This window comes from Caretta caretta, chromosome 1 (assembly GCF_965140235.1).
Source record: "Caretta caretta isolate rCarCar2 chromosome 1, rCarCar1.hap1, whole genome shotgun sequence".
Taxonomy (NCBI): Eukaryota; Metazoa; Chordata; order Testudines; family Cheloniidae; genus Caretta; species Caretta caretta.
In genome coordinates, this window is record NC_134206.1 from 238,750,877 (window position 1) to 238,765,840 (window position 14,964).

Genomic DNA, 14,964 nt, shown 5'->3' on the forward strand with positions numbered 1-14,964 from the left:
TGCTCTTTTGTTTTATCATTACTGGTCAAGACTAGAAGTAGAAGTGTCAAAAGTCTGTGGTATTTGCATTTATAAAGCAGGAAATATAAGCAAAATCAAACTAGAGTTGGCTGAAAACTGTAGAAACAATGTTCATGGATATTCAATTGAATTTTGAATGGCTGTTCAGTTTAAACTTTATACTGCTCCTATTTTTGCTATTTGCAAGCTTCCACACAAATCTGTGATTGCTAGCATGACCGGTTAGCAAACAGCTACTCATAATGGGTAAAATTCTCTTCTGCATAGAGAGCTAGCACAACAAAAGTTCCACTTAAGCCCTCAACGTAGGTCTTAAGTGGAATTTATGCATGCATCAGCCTTATTCTGGCACTCTGTAGCAGGGTGAATTTCACCCCAGATGAAAACTCATATTTGCAGATGAAGTAGTGTGTTTGTGCATGACAAAGAGAATTGTTTGTCATTATTTGTTCTTCTGTTTAAAAGTTTACACTCATTCAGTGAAGGAGTAGATCAATACCATTCAACTTAGGTGACCAAGCACATACTGCCAATGCTCCAGCATGGAAGCTGAACAATAATAGTGAATGAGCAGGTAAAAGTGACAAAGAAAATACTTCTTAACTCTGCTCTGGATATACTCTCACGAACAGCTCCTATATCACAATACAGATTAGCAAGTGGCATGTACTCCATACATGGAGTTGGGGCATACATAAACCTGTGTGCATCTGGCACATCGGTGTTTGGTTTTTATTTATTAGCTAGCTGCTTTTGAATGATTAATGAATTGTAAAATAAATCTCTCCCCCCTGAATAATATAGACAGTGATAGGAGCACCCAGTGTACCAGAGCAATCCAGCCTCCCACCCCCCCACACACACAAATGCTGGGACCCCAAGTCAAGATGGCTCAAAAAATTCTCTTCAGTCTTAAGGAGGAGATGGACAGAAGGGACAGTTCTTGCCTCATCAACAAAACTTAGCACCCTTTCGCAAAAACATAGGCACCTGTTTGTCGAACTACTTGCGTGATTCTTTCACTCGACTTTGAAAGAAAGCTGCCCCTCTCACAGGCAGACTCAGAGTGACATCAGACATATTTAAAAAATAGTTCAAAGACAGATCTGGGCAGAAACTCTCCCTTTTCTCTTAGAGCCTCTATGTATAAAGGCTGTGCTCTCAGCTACGTGAACTAACATCGGCGTTATCAGTGAGTACCAACAACCGGTACAATTATTGCATTACTTATTGGTAAATGAACAGCTCTTTGTTAAGAGTTACCCATTTTTAAAAAAAAATCTGTTTCAGCCACACCTAAAATAAAGTAAAACACAAAATGAAACAGTTTCTCAGTTGTATTTGAGGGCTCGCAGCCTAACCTTCATAAGATTTAAACCCTATACTATAAATTAAATGTACATTAAATTGTAATGTTTTTAATTGGGGCCAATCCCATGCCGTGATTTCACAAGATCACGGTGGTGGGCACACTGCACAAGGCAAACAGTGAAAGAATGCAAAGAAAATTATACAAACACAACCAAGGTCAGTGTGACCTAAAGGCCGACCACCAACTAGATGGTAGAACATTGAATACAGGGATCTGACTAGGCTGGTCTTAATGGAGGGACAAGCCACAGACAGGAATGTATGATGACAGTGTACTGCTCCCACATCTGTAAAGGTGGGCTGAGCTAAAAGAAGATATTAAATTGTGGTGGCAAGAGGCTGAATGTGCAAACCAGGAAATGGTTCAGATCTGGACTCTCTTTCAGCCAAGCCTATATGTTTCAATTAAAAGGCATGGGGGCAGAAAGATCAAAAGTTGCCCAGTCTCTCTTTTCAGAGGAACAGCCGTGTTAGTCTGTATTCGCAAAAAGAAAAGGAGTTGGTTAGTCTCTAAGGTGCCACAAGTACTCCTTTTCTTTTTGCCAGTCTCTCTTATGCACTATTCAGGGCACCAGCTGTGAGGATTTGGGGGCAGTTACTGGAATTTTCACAGGAAGGCTTTGTGGCAGGATCTAAACACAAAGACAACTGAGAAAGCAGAAGGGTGGGGTCTGGTTGCAGATCTCTTTGTCATCTGGGCCAGGAGTAAGCATTAGGTGCTATAAGAAAGAGCTGGATGGAGGAAAGAGAGATGAGTTAGACAGGACAAATTTTATAGGAAAGGGATTCCTAGCAAAAGCAGGAAACCTTAAATGGTTTGGGATATTTGATTCAGATTAGATATTCAGATTTTAGCCAGTCTCTAGTGTCTAAGGGACATTATTTGTGAACAGACTTTCTCACAAGATCTTCAGTAACCTCTTCGTGTTTTGGCTGGGTGGTGCCACCTTCACCATTTTCCTTGCACAATTTTGGCACATCTACTTGATGCCAACTTGAACCCAGAAATGCAGAGACAAATGTGGAATGATTTTTTTTATTTTATTAAAAAAATAATAATAATAAAATAATCAGGTTTTGGGTCATCTCCCCTCCTTCAACCTTCTCATATTTTTTTCCATTCCTCTGCAAACGGTATCTCTTTACATCCCCCCAAGAAATGAGACACAGAGTTGGGACAGTGGTAAACATGCTGCTTGTACTCTATTACATTGAGAATGCTACCCCGGTTAGTCAAAGCTCAGCACGTCACTTAGACTGGGACAAAACATTAAAATGATCTTATCTGTCAACAGACACTCTAAAAAATTCTTCCTGAGATGTTCTAAAACCTTTTTATTATAACTTCTCACCACCTGGATGTCACGATCTTGAGTTAGTCCATTTCAATGTGTATTTATTTTCTGTTAATGTTATAACTTAGATAATTCAAGAGGATGGAAAGGGTGTTTGGTTCTATCCCTAAATGTCAACCATTTAAGTGGTTTGACTTTTATTTTCTATTTGCTTTGGTCAGTGTAAATTTCTATGGGTTTTGCTGGTTGGGGGAAGGGGATTTGGAGATGTGTAGTTCTTGGTTATTAATATTTGACTTTGTTAGTGCTATCTGTTTACTGTATGGCTCCCGGAAAAAAGTACTTAAACACGTGATATGTAGGATCATTCCTTGTGCCTGAAAACTCTCTGCACTGTTTAGCCTCGAAATTGCCATTTGGATATTTTGTTTCTGTTTAACATTGGCTCAGTTTTACTTTATTATTTTATGCTTTACTACATTTAATATATTTGGGTGCTCAGGTGTATTGACAGAATGCCATATACTATGCTTTTGCTGAGCTTAAAGACAGGCTGTTATTGTGCAGCATATTACTGGAGTAGGACTTAGCTCTTTCCCTATGATCTATTTACACTTACAGGGACAGATTCTGCAAGTCATTGGAGCTCTGTCCTAGGGCACGGAGTATGCCAGTGTGGATCTAGTTGCAGGATCTGATCTTTAAAGCAGAAAGGACTGATTTTTAAACAGGCCAGTCTTGTAATCTTTAATCATAGCTCCTTTACTTTAGTAGGAATTTTGCCAGCGTAAAGACGGAGTAAGGACTCCAGAATTCAGCCCAAAGGAGAATATTGATATCAGCTTTAATATCTGGAGGTCAATACTTACACTTGACAGGGAGTGATATTTATTGCTATAGTAAAATTGCCTTATTTTATAGAGAACTGAAGCTGTTTGAAGTTTGTTGTTTTTTTAACAATACATGAAAACGTAGATTTGGGGAGTGGTGGTAATGGAGGCATTTTGTACTGTGAAAAATCAGTTTGTGGTCAACTGCTTTTTGCAATCACAAAACCATTCCTTCCTTACTTCCCCTCTCATGAAAAACGAAGAGATCTTCTCATCCCATCTTTTCATTTGGCCCATTTGCACATGATAGGTCTGGATCCAGATTCAAATGATCAAAGAGCTCCAAGGGGTTGGTTCCCGTATACTTCAAATGGGACGTTCCCCCCTTTTACTTGAGTGTTTGTTTACTGATACAGGTGACTGAAGAAAAAAAGCACAGACATCCTCACTGCCAAGGGTCTTAGACTTCTTTGGAACTGCTGCTGTAGCTTTATTATTTCATTGGTAATGAGGACGTTGTACACTGCACAAAGTAGCGTGTAGTTATGCTGGGCAGCCACTGGGTGTCAGCATAAATGCAAAAGCACTGCAGGAATTCATTAACATGCTATGATTTAGTCTGTGGATGTTGCAACGATTCATAATGTGTTCATGACAACACTGAACAGAAGATATCAGATGGCACTTTGCTATTATGAAGAATAAATAGGTAAGTGAACACCTTTGAAACTATATAAAACTTCTAGGTCAGACGGGAGAATAAAACAAGACTCAAATCTTGTTCCTCTTTCTCCTCTCCCCTCCAGAACTGATTTTCAGTTAGCTGTTAAAAACAGATTAGCCTAATAATACAATGCTTGAGTCAACTTGTGGGGTTATTACTAGGGCTGTGTAAATTTTTGTAATGAAGACTGAAACTAGACAAAACTCATCTTTTTGCAAATCTGAAATTTGGGCCACATTCCCTGAGGTTTGCAATCCTTACCGTGAACTTGGATTAAGGTTGGTAGTTTTGACTGGGTTTCACTGGTTTATTTACACACATACGGACCAGGAATAGGTCCTACAGAGCTAGGTGCTGGGCCAAGACATAAGAGTCCTTGTGTTAACTTGAATTTCATAAATAAAAATAAATAAATCATTCAATCAATCCAAAGCTCAGGATGTTTTGTTTTGTTTGTGACACGATTAAGATAGATCTGCAATCGTGTACAGAGTGTAGATTCAGATTTAGGACCCTAACAAATATCAGGATTTTTTTATTTGGGGTTGCGGTTGTGCCTGTCTCTAAGTAAAAGGTCTGATAGCCTGTCTTCTGTCTTTAGAGTGGTGTTCTAGTCAAATCTTGGGATGGGCCAAGCTGGTTGAAATAAAGCAATGCATCCTCATGAACTCAAAGCAAACCCAGATCTCTGAGAATGTGAAATGAACATTGTAGATAAATATTTCTGAGCCCTGTAGAGATTACAGAGACCCAGAATATTGGTATCAGGATGACAGGTTTCAGAGTAACAGCCGTGTTAGTCTGTATTCGCAAAAAGAAAAGGAGTACTTGTGGCACCTTAGAGACTAACCAATTTATTTGAGCATAAGCTATGCATCCGATGAAGTGAGCTCTAGCTCACGAAAGCTTATGCTCAAATAAATTGGTTAGTCTCTAAGGTGCCACAAGTACTCCTTTTCTTTTTGGTATCAGGATGAATGCCAAACTGCCTTTATTTCCTGTTTACACAGACCCTTATCTCCTTGTTATATAACCCCAGTGCTCCTCGGGACTAGTGGCTGAAAATCTTCACAACTAGTACGACAGGCCCCAGTGCATTTTTATGGTTTACACCAGAAATGGAAATAGTAAAATAAAGCAAGAAAGGGTATTCATGTGGCACTTGCAGCTGAGACAAAACTAGGACTGGAAAGGAGCAGACAAAATTAGGTAAAATCAAAAAAGATCTCAAATTTTTGATAATGTATTTTATTCTTTCATCCCAAAGCCAAAGCCAAACCAAAATACATTTGATAATGTATTTTATTCTTTCATCCCACAAAGTTGATAAAAACATAAATCAACACTGATGTGCAGCCACCTCTGGAACATCATCTGGCAGCTTCAAAAGGGCAAAATTCTGTGGGGAGCTAAGCTTCCTTTTAACTTGTATTGACTTGTATGAGAGCTGAGGGTAGAGAATGAATATTGGGATACATAGAGGAGTTTGTCTAGGGCACCTGCGACAACACCCTTACTCGTGGGAATTGTTCATTACTAGCAACAAAGTATTAACTCGTGTCTCATTCTGCACAGCAGTCTGATTAAAATAACAAAGAATAGGAATGTACCAATTTACTCTTTCTTTTCCCTTTCCTCTTTCCTCCTTCTCCACTGCCCTTTACAGTACAGGAGGTCATTTTAATTCTACTCAAAATTACTTTTCTTCAAATGTTTGTAATTCTGACCAGAGCATCAGACTTTATTGTACAGGCACCCAGTAAGCAACACTACAAAGGTTACAGGAGAGCAGCAGCTTTAACTCCGTTGTTTCGATTTGTACACAAATTGTCAGCCCAGAAGCAAACATTTTTTAACACTGAATTACGTAAAGTGTGTGAGTTGGAGGGGCTTTTTTAAATCCACAGCAATTAAAATAGAATTATAAAACCTGCAGTTACTCAAGATAGTTTCTCCAAATGGCACAGTAGAAATGTTTATTATGAATTATTTGTATGACAGTAGCTCCTGGATTCCCCAATCAGTGATCAGATCCACAGTGTGCTAGGTGCTGTACAAATAAGTGATAAAAAGACAACTCCTGGCCCAGAGAGCTCAAAATTAGATTAATAGATTCCAAGGCACTGGCACTCCTGTGTGTCATCTGAGGGGTCTGACACCACAAATCCACATGACCTGTCCCTCACTCCCCCCCCGCCCCCCCAGCCACCTTCCACTCTGCCTTGGAGTGTGGTGCTCTGGCATAAGGTTCTGCAGTGCAGATACGTTAGCAGAGTCCTGCGCTCCCCACCCCACCCCACCTTGAGCAGCAGAGCTGCTATATTTGTTGTCTTGGCAATAAGTGGGCTGAGTTTGTATGTGCTCACAGGGGTAGAAAGCATAGGAGCATCATTTAACCCTTGGAATACATTGTGAACTGGTACACAGAAAACAGTAAAAGACAAACATATTCTGATGCCTACAATCAAGCCGTGTCCATAAATTAATTTTCAGCTCTAAAAAACTGACTATCTTCTATTATTGAAAAACAAGATATATTCCAATTAGGAAAGAGGACAAGAAAGAAAGAAAGAAAAAAACCTTCACATAGTTTTGGACGGTCAGCCATCATGATATGGGACCAGGAAAGAACATCTTAGTAGCCTTCATTCCGAATGCCTTTGATTTGTCATTTTAAGTTACAGTTTTACTTTACAGAATTTCAGCACATAGCACAGTGCAGCCTGCCATGGATTTGGACCTGGGATCAGTGCTTTATATCTCAGCAAGTGACATCAAACACTAAGGGGTACATTTTCAAAGCAATGAATGGGGATTTCACTGCATGGTTCCAACAGAAGTCAATACAGAATACATAGTTAAAACCTAAAAACTTAGTCTCTCTGCTAGACTCAGCCTCTGTTTTTAAAGGGTTATACCGACACCTCATCTCTTTGTTCCTTTGCCTGGAGAAATTCCACTGCTCCAAACACACTGCATATAGTCAGATGTGGTCAAATTGGTCCCCAGGCTTCTGTCATCCTGTTGTCTTAAAGGGCTCACATTACAATGGAATTCATTCAGGTTAATGACTCTCTGGTTTCCCTGGTCTGGAAGAGATTTGTGCCAGCCTGCTACCATATGGCTGACTCCATATTCACTAAGGCATTCACTGATTCATCAATTTCTTAAAAATCAACTGGATTTCATAAGTTGTATGTGGACTGATTCCCCAAATCACTAAACTATGCATGGGTTTCCATGATCTTTTACCATCAGTTCTGGTTTTTATGATTTCATACCATTGGGGCGTTCCTTATGCTTAGGATGACCAAATGGAGTGCTGACAAATTCAGTGCAAAATTGGCAAAGTTTCGTTAAACTCTATTCATTGGTGAGAGAACAAAAAAAAAAAAAAAATTCAGAGCATGCATGCGCACACACAGAATGCAGTTTTATTTAGGTTTATAAAAGAGCTGGTCTCTGTGGAGAAATGCTGACATTTCAAAATTTGTTTTCATTCTGAATTAAAACAAAAAACCCCATAATATTTGGAAATTCCCACAAAATTTCCCATGTGATCCTGCTGCATCCAGGGCAGAGAAAAATCACATATGGTGATCTTGAAGGTTGTAACTGATCTGCTACCTGCATCCATCAAAGCAGGGAGGCAAGGTATGACCTAGTGATGATGTCAGATTCTCCCTCTGGGGCAAGGATGAGAGAACAACCAACACGTGGCAGATGTGCAGTCACGTTGCTTAACACACTACCGGAAGGTGCTTAGCTACTACGGTGAACTTGGTATAAGAACCTATAATGAACAAGTTTTTAGTCCCAATTCTGTCATGGATTCAGTATGGGACCTTGGGCTAGTCACTGACTGCTTACCTATCATTATAAAATGGTTTGAGATTTTACTATGTCAAATTCTGTTTAAGTTCATATTATCGTCATCATCAGTAGTGTGCATAAAACTCTTTGGAAGTACCTCTCTACCATCTACAGACAAAAGAATAAGGGCTGTCACCAACAGCATGGTGGTGAGTGAGGGGCAAACTAACACCAATAGGTATGTATACAGCCAGTACAGCGAATGGAAGCAACTAGAGAATGGGCCCAGCTGCTGGGGGGGAAAAAAGGGTGCTGGAGCACGCCAGCCAGTGTGGATGGGCTACAGAATGGCAATAGGCTGTGGCTAAGATAAAGCAGAGCTTCAAGGCCCAAGGAAAGCAGCTGAAGGTGCAGTGCAATATATGACATACGAAGTTCTCAGGATCTAATTCAGGAAAGCACTTAAGCACATGGTAGCCATCTCTGTTCAGGAGAACAATTACGCAAATGTTAACTTTACACATGTGTAAGCGCCCTCCTGAGCTGGGACCAAAATGCACAGGCCCCTTTAACTTAATTTGGTTTTCTGCAGTACTAGAACGATAGCCTGTAGCTGTGTTCTTATTGCAGCAAAGCCTCCCTAATTTGTCCTATAGACTGGGGGTAAAAATTTTAAAAGTAGTCTAAGGGTATGTCTATATTGCATTTTCAAACCTGAAGCAGTGAGTCCCAGAGCCCAGCTCTCCAGACTGAGGCTCACGATACGGCTCTAAAACATCTGCATAGACATATGGGTACGGGCTGGAGCTTGGTCTCTGAAGCCCAGGGAAAATGGTGGAGCTCAAGCTCCAGCCCAAGCCACAACACCTACAGTGCTGTTGCTGGCATTGTAGCACAAGTCCAAGTCTGTAGACCCAGGCTCTCAGAGCTGCCGCGGGTTTTAAAACCACAGTGTAGCTGTCCCTCAAGTCTCTTGAGAGCCTAAGTCATTTAGACACTTGTGAAAATTTTGCACTGGAAGATCCATTGTAGATGACAGAATTTGTTAAACTGAAGAACAAGCGAACACACACGTTGGCATACCATTAAAAGCAAACGAATACCAACGTTTAAAATGGAGTTACTCCTCAAAATGAATTCACAGGAAAACTTCTCATAGCGTTTCCTTGTGATGATTCACAAATAAAACTGGGCTTTGAATGAAAAACCCCCCTTTAAAGAAAATAAGAAATGTTGACATTACAGAATCATAGCGTTCTCTTCAAACACCCCTCCCCAAATAGATTAAGGGGATAACATATACTGATTTATGGCACTGAAATATAAAAATGAAGGATTGCTAAATGGTAAAATTAAAAGCTTTGTTAGTTACACTTTAATGATTTGTAATTGTAGACAGTGAGGAGTACAGATGAGGTAACACTTATGCCAAGGCCTTGCTGGCATAAGTGTGGTCTTTTACATAGAATTACTGAGCTGCTTAAAATGATGTTATTGCTGATAGAACAAAGGTAACTTAGTGTGCTGGATGTTTTGAGGTAAAACAATAAATAACTTTTTCTGGGAAAACCCAGAGCTGGGTGACGTAAAATGACATGATCCAGAAACTGCAAAACCGCTGCAAGCAAAATGCAGAAATTGGGTAACTGAAACTTGCACATGCATAATGTACAGGTTACAAAAAAACCAAAAGGGCTGATGTGTTAAAAGCAGGCCGGCCGACAGCAATTCCGGGCCCCAGGGCAGAAAGATCCATGGGTTGTCTAGAAAGGGATGGCTGAGGTTTGATTCGGGCAGGGTGGGCTGGAGCAGGGCCTCACGCTGCTGCTGGCCCGGTGCGGTGTCACCACATGGGCACAGAGCTGGTGCAGGCACAAGCCATGGATGTGGTGTGCCGGATATTTGGGCAGTGCTGCCCCTGGGCAGGCTGGTGCCCAGCGAGCTGCTGCCAGCTGCGCTGCTGGGCGTGCTCTTCCGGCACAGCCAGGATAGGCGCCGACTCCGTGGGTGCTGTAGGGGTGGAGCATCCGTGGGAAAAAAAAAGGTGAGTGCTAAGCACCCACCAGCAGCCGCCCTATCAACGCCTCTCCCTCCTCCCCAGCGCCTCCTGCCTGCTGGCCAGCCCCACTGATCAACGCCTCCCCCTCCTTCCCTCCCTCCCAGCGCCTACTGCAGATCAGCTGTTTCACAGCATCTGGAGGCCCTGGGTGTGTGGGGGGGGCGAGGAAGGAAGGGAGGGCGCAGCTTGCCTGGAGGAGGGGGTGGAACTGGGCAGGGAAGGGACGGGGCGGGAAGAGTTGGGGCAGATTGGGGGTGGGAAGAAACAGGGTTGGGGTGCGCCTTGGGGGTGGGGCACGCCTTGGGGGTGGGGCCTGGGCAGAGCCAGGGGGAGCACTCCCCGGCAGATTAGAATCTCAGCGCCTCTGATGGCCAGGGCTTCCACATGCCCGCCCGGCTGCCTTCGCCACCACCAGTACCACCCACTGCATGCCTAGGAGCCCTGTTGCCCACCTGGGCCCTTTTAAATGCCCTGGGCCCCTGGGCAATTGCCCCTGTTGTGTCCCCATTGGCAGGCCTGGTTAAAAGCCAAATGAATAAAGATTACTTAATCTATAATGTAGCAATGTATAAAAGACCTAAGCGAACATGAGCCAAAACTGGAGAAACACTGGACCAGAAACCGAAGGATCGGACTGAAGGACCAGATCAAGGGATCGGAAAAGGTGACGACTGTTGTGGAAAGTGGAAGGACGGCTAGGTGCCCCAGAATGTGGTAACTTGGGCCCATATACCAATTGCATCTAATCTGTTATTACTTGTCTGGTGTAAATGTATGTCCAGACATAGTAAGTGACAGTAATTCTGTCTGAAATTGTATAAATAAAGGCAATTGGGTGGACTTGTGACTCAGTTTCCCCAACACTCACAAAACCAAGGCTTCTGCATCACAAAACATTAATTTGACAAATACAGTTTAGATTTAATTATTTACACCCATACTTTACACTGCAGTATAATCGTAAATGTTCAGTAATATATTTTATAAAAGTAATTAAGTCTTAGTAACGTGAGACCTCACACAAGCACTGTGTCGGCTATTAAATCTTTGCTGAGAAATGAGAAAGAAACCATTGTTCTTAGTGTGAGAATTATAGGACATGCAGATAGGTGAAATGTAAATTAACGCAGTTTTATTATACTACTTACTGATTCAGGGAATATAATTTGAAGGATCAGGTGGTGGATTTGCATATATGTGTCTTGTTACGGAAACCAAGGGGAGATTTCTTGTAAATATCAAACAAAACCTGTTTGCAATACATTCCTGTGGCTGACAAAAAAGGGGTTTGTTAAGCATTCACAGATTCCACTTGTCAATGGTTAACAAAACAAAACCGCAACAGTTGTGCAGTAAAGTCATTTTAAACTGTGCTGTTAGTAGCCAATACTCTCTCAAGCCCTGCAGTCTTGTCAGTAGAAATTTTATAAGAAGTTGGTTCAGTGAAGGTCCTGTGCTTATGAGAGCTCTTTGACTTCTAGTATGACCAAACACTTCATGAACTGTGCACTCCATTAGATAGACGGCCAGACATACAAACTTGTCAGAATGAACAGAATGCAGGGGGACAATACAGTTTTGTTATAAGCCTGGATACTTGACAATAGGAAGAATATCTTGTATGTTTTTTTTAATACCACTTTGTAAGTCATAGTATAGGTCATTTCTCCATGACTTATCACCTTCCAGCACAGTGTGCAGGTGTTAGAGAGACATGATCTCATTCACTGAATTTAAGAAAGAAAAACAAAAAGATTAGAAAGGAAAAAACAACAGTTTTTAACATTGGTAGTGTATTTTATGTTATTTATAAATAGAATAAGGGGAGGAAGTGGGGCTCTCCCCAAATCAAGCCATTTCAAGAAATACACAATTTGTCATAGCTGATCAGACACCTTGTCTTAACAATTTGCCTCCAGCTATGGCCAATACCTGATTTTACAGAGGAAGCAAAAACAGCCCTATAATCGATCTAAACCAACTTCAAAAAGGAAAAATAATCCTACATGACTTTATAGCCTGAAGTGAGGTCAAAACTCCCTTACTATTTTAGGTGGGAGTGTAACAAATGTTGAGTCCAATCTGGTATTTTTTCTTCCATTCAGTCTCTCCTGGTGAAGTCAGTGGGAATGTTGGGTTCACAATGAATGCAGGACTGGAGCTACGACGAGGGATCATGAAATTAGACTTCTTAAAAGTTCACTCAGCATTTAACTCTGTAGGCCCATCCCCTGAAAGAAATGCCATACGTTGACTAGGGGAAAGTACATTTTAAAAAATTAACTGGTTCTTTACTGATGCCTGTTGACCACCTAAGTTTTGGATTCTAGCTACATGTCCTATAATTGAAAGCAACAGATCCTAAGCATTAGAAACTAAGAGGAATGAGTAGATGTAGTGCAGCTTGTCATCTTATTCACTGTGATGAATTTCATCCTTTTTTCTGCTTGTGAATTATCGAAACACTAGTTGCAATTTTTTATTTTTTTAGGTAGTCACATTATTCAGTGAATAGTTGTGCAAACAAATGTTAGCCTATATTTTGTTTACAAACTGGTCACTGAGTACTTGCTATTCATTATTTGCACTGTGTGATCAGGCACCTGTGGTATGTATGTTAAGCTATGCAATATCATGTCTTAGTGGGACATGAAGGTTTTTTTTTCTGTTGGCATATTACTGTCAAACTGTTCCATGTGTTACCTAAAATTGTTCAGTTAAAGTCTTTTGCAAATAAAATTTGAAAAAAAAAGTTTTTTGTAATAGGCTGAAAGAACACTGCTGGTGAATATGATTACATAAATATTTTTGCTGGCATTTCTGATGCATTTGTTTTACAAAAACATTCTTGTGAATGAAAGCTGGCTTAGCTGAAAATTCCTGACAAACAATAAAATGACTCACATACACCAGCAACATGAATTGGTGGATTTTATTCACAAGACTAATGGTTTTTAGCTATATTCATTCATCTATATCTGCATATGCTAGTACTTTCTTCTGTCTTAAATACTTATATGACCCAATTACCATCTAAGCACCATACACTATTTAATGAATGTATTTCTCCGCCAAACCCCTGTGAGATAGGAAAGTATTATGCCCATTATACATATGGAAAACTGAGACCCAGATTCTCAGAAGTATTTATGCGCCTAATTCCCATTGAAAGCAATCATCAGCATGAGACTCCTATAATACACTACCTCACTTCACCAATAGGTGAGAGCATGGTGCATCATAAGACATGGAGTGCTGGTCTATGCTACAAATCAATGTGAGTTCAGCACCTCAATACCTTTGAGGATCTGGGCCTAAGTGACTTGGTTAAGCAGACTTAAGGAGTCTATAGCAGTACAAGGAACTGAATGTGAGTTTCCCAAGTCCCAGGTTCGCACCTTAACAACTGGATTGTGTTTTGTCTGACAGAGTATTTTTCATTCTGTATTCGTGTAGCCCTTAGCACAGTGGGGTCCTGGTTCATGACTAGGGCTCTTATGCACTAAAGTAATACAAAAAAAAAATGAGGTCTACCCCAAACTGAACTGGAGCAAAATATTATGCAGAGCTGCAAACCTGCTGCTTGAATTAAGTGAGAAGCTAGAGGTAGCTGCAACACTTTCAAGTGTTTCAATGGTAATACATAACCTAAGATGATAAGCAAGGATGACATTAGGGTTAATTTGGGATAAAAAAACCCATAGAAATATGTTTCAAACAGAAGATTCATGGATACGGTGAATGACTGTAAGAATAAAAACTGGAAAACAAAGTGCAATTCTACTCTGCAAAGTGACTGTTGAACAAGGTCTCTTTTTTTTCTTTAAATAGGTTCCTTTGTGCAATCAGGGTTATATCACGAGCAATTTTTAAAATGAAGATTGGATGTTTTTTCTAACAGATCTGCTCTAGAAAGTAATTTGGAGAAGTTCTATCGCCAGTGTCACGAAGGGAGGCTAGACGATCACAGTGGGCCCTTCTGGCCTTAAAAATCTATTAATATACTTAAAATAGTGAGACACAAGTCCGGACTGCCATCAGGGTTGTGAGAAGCATGTTTGTTTGTGGGCAGGGAGAGGTGAAGAGGACAGAGCATCCAGCTTTTTTCCCCCTTCATATTTTGAACTTGTATGATGTTCTGAAGTGTCTGTGAACATAATAAGAAAAGGAGTACTTGTGGCACCTTAGAGACTAACCAATTTATTTGAGCATAAGCTTTCGTGAGCTACAGCTCACTTCATCAGATGCATACTGTGGAAACTGCAGAAGACATTATATACACACAGAGACCATGAAACAATACCTCCTCCCACCCCACTGTCCTGCTGGTAATAGCTTATCTAAAGTGATCATCAAGTTGGGCCATTTCCAGCACAAATCCAGGTTTTCTCACCCTCCGCCCCCCCCCCCCACACACACACAAGGAGAGTGAGTTTGGGGGGGGGGGGCGGAGGGTGAGAACCTGGATTTGTGCTGGAAATGGCCCAACTTGATGATCACTTTAGATAAGCTATTACCAGCAGGAGAGTGGGGTGGGAGGAGGTATTGTTTCATGATCTCTGTGTGTATATAATGTCTTCTGCAGTTTCCACAGTATGCATCCGATGAAGTGAGCTGTAGCTCACGAAAGCTTATGCTCAAATAAACTGGTTAGTCTCTAAGGTGCCACAAGTACTCCTTTTCTTTTTGCGAATACAGACTAACACGGCTGTTACTCTGAAACCTGTGAACATAATGTATCTTTGAAAGGTTTTGATTCTAGAAACATTAGGCTCTTATTGCAATCTGTGAATGAAAACTAACTTTTAAAAAGTTGATTAAACATCAAGTGATTAAACATCAAGATTCTTG

At 40.9% G+C, this 14,964-nt stretch overlaps 2 long non-coding RNA genes across 2 annotated transcripts in view; one reads left to right on the forward strand and one right to left on the reverse strand.

Annotated features, from left to right (window-relative positions):
- LOC125625498 (uncharacterized) overlaps positions 1 to 14,964 on the reverse strand; it is a 75,656-nt gene that overhangs the window by 15,988 nt on the left and 44,704 nt on the right. The window lies entirely within an intron of this gene.
- LOC125625492 (uncharacterized) overlaps positions 4,151 to 14,964 on the forward strand; it is a 73,669-nt gene continuing 62,855 nt past the window's right edge. The window contains exon 1 of the long non-coding RNA XR_007353571.2: positions 4,151 to 4,226. This is a non-coding gene — a long non-coding RNA (uncharacterized LOC125625492). The remainder of the gene's footprint in view (positions 4,227 to 14,964) is intronic.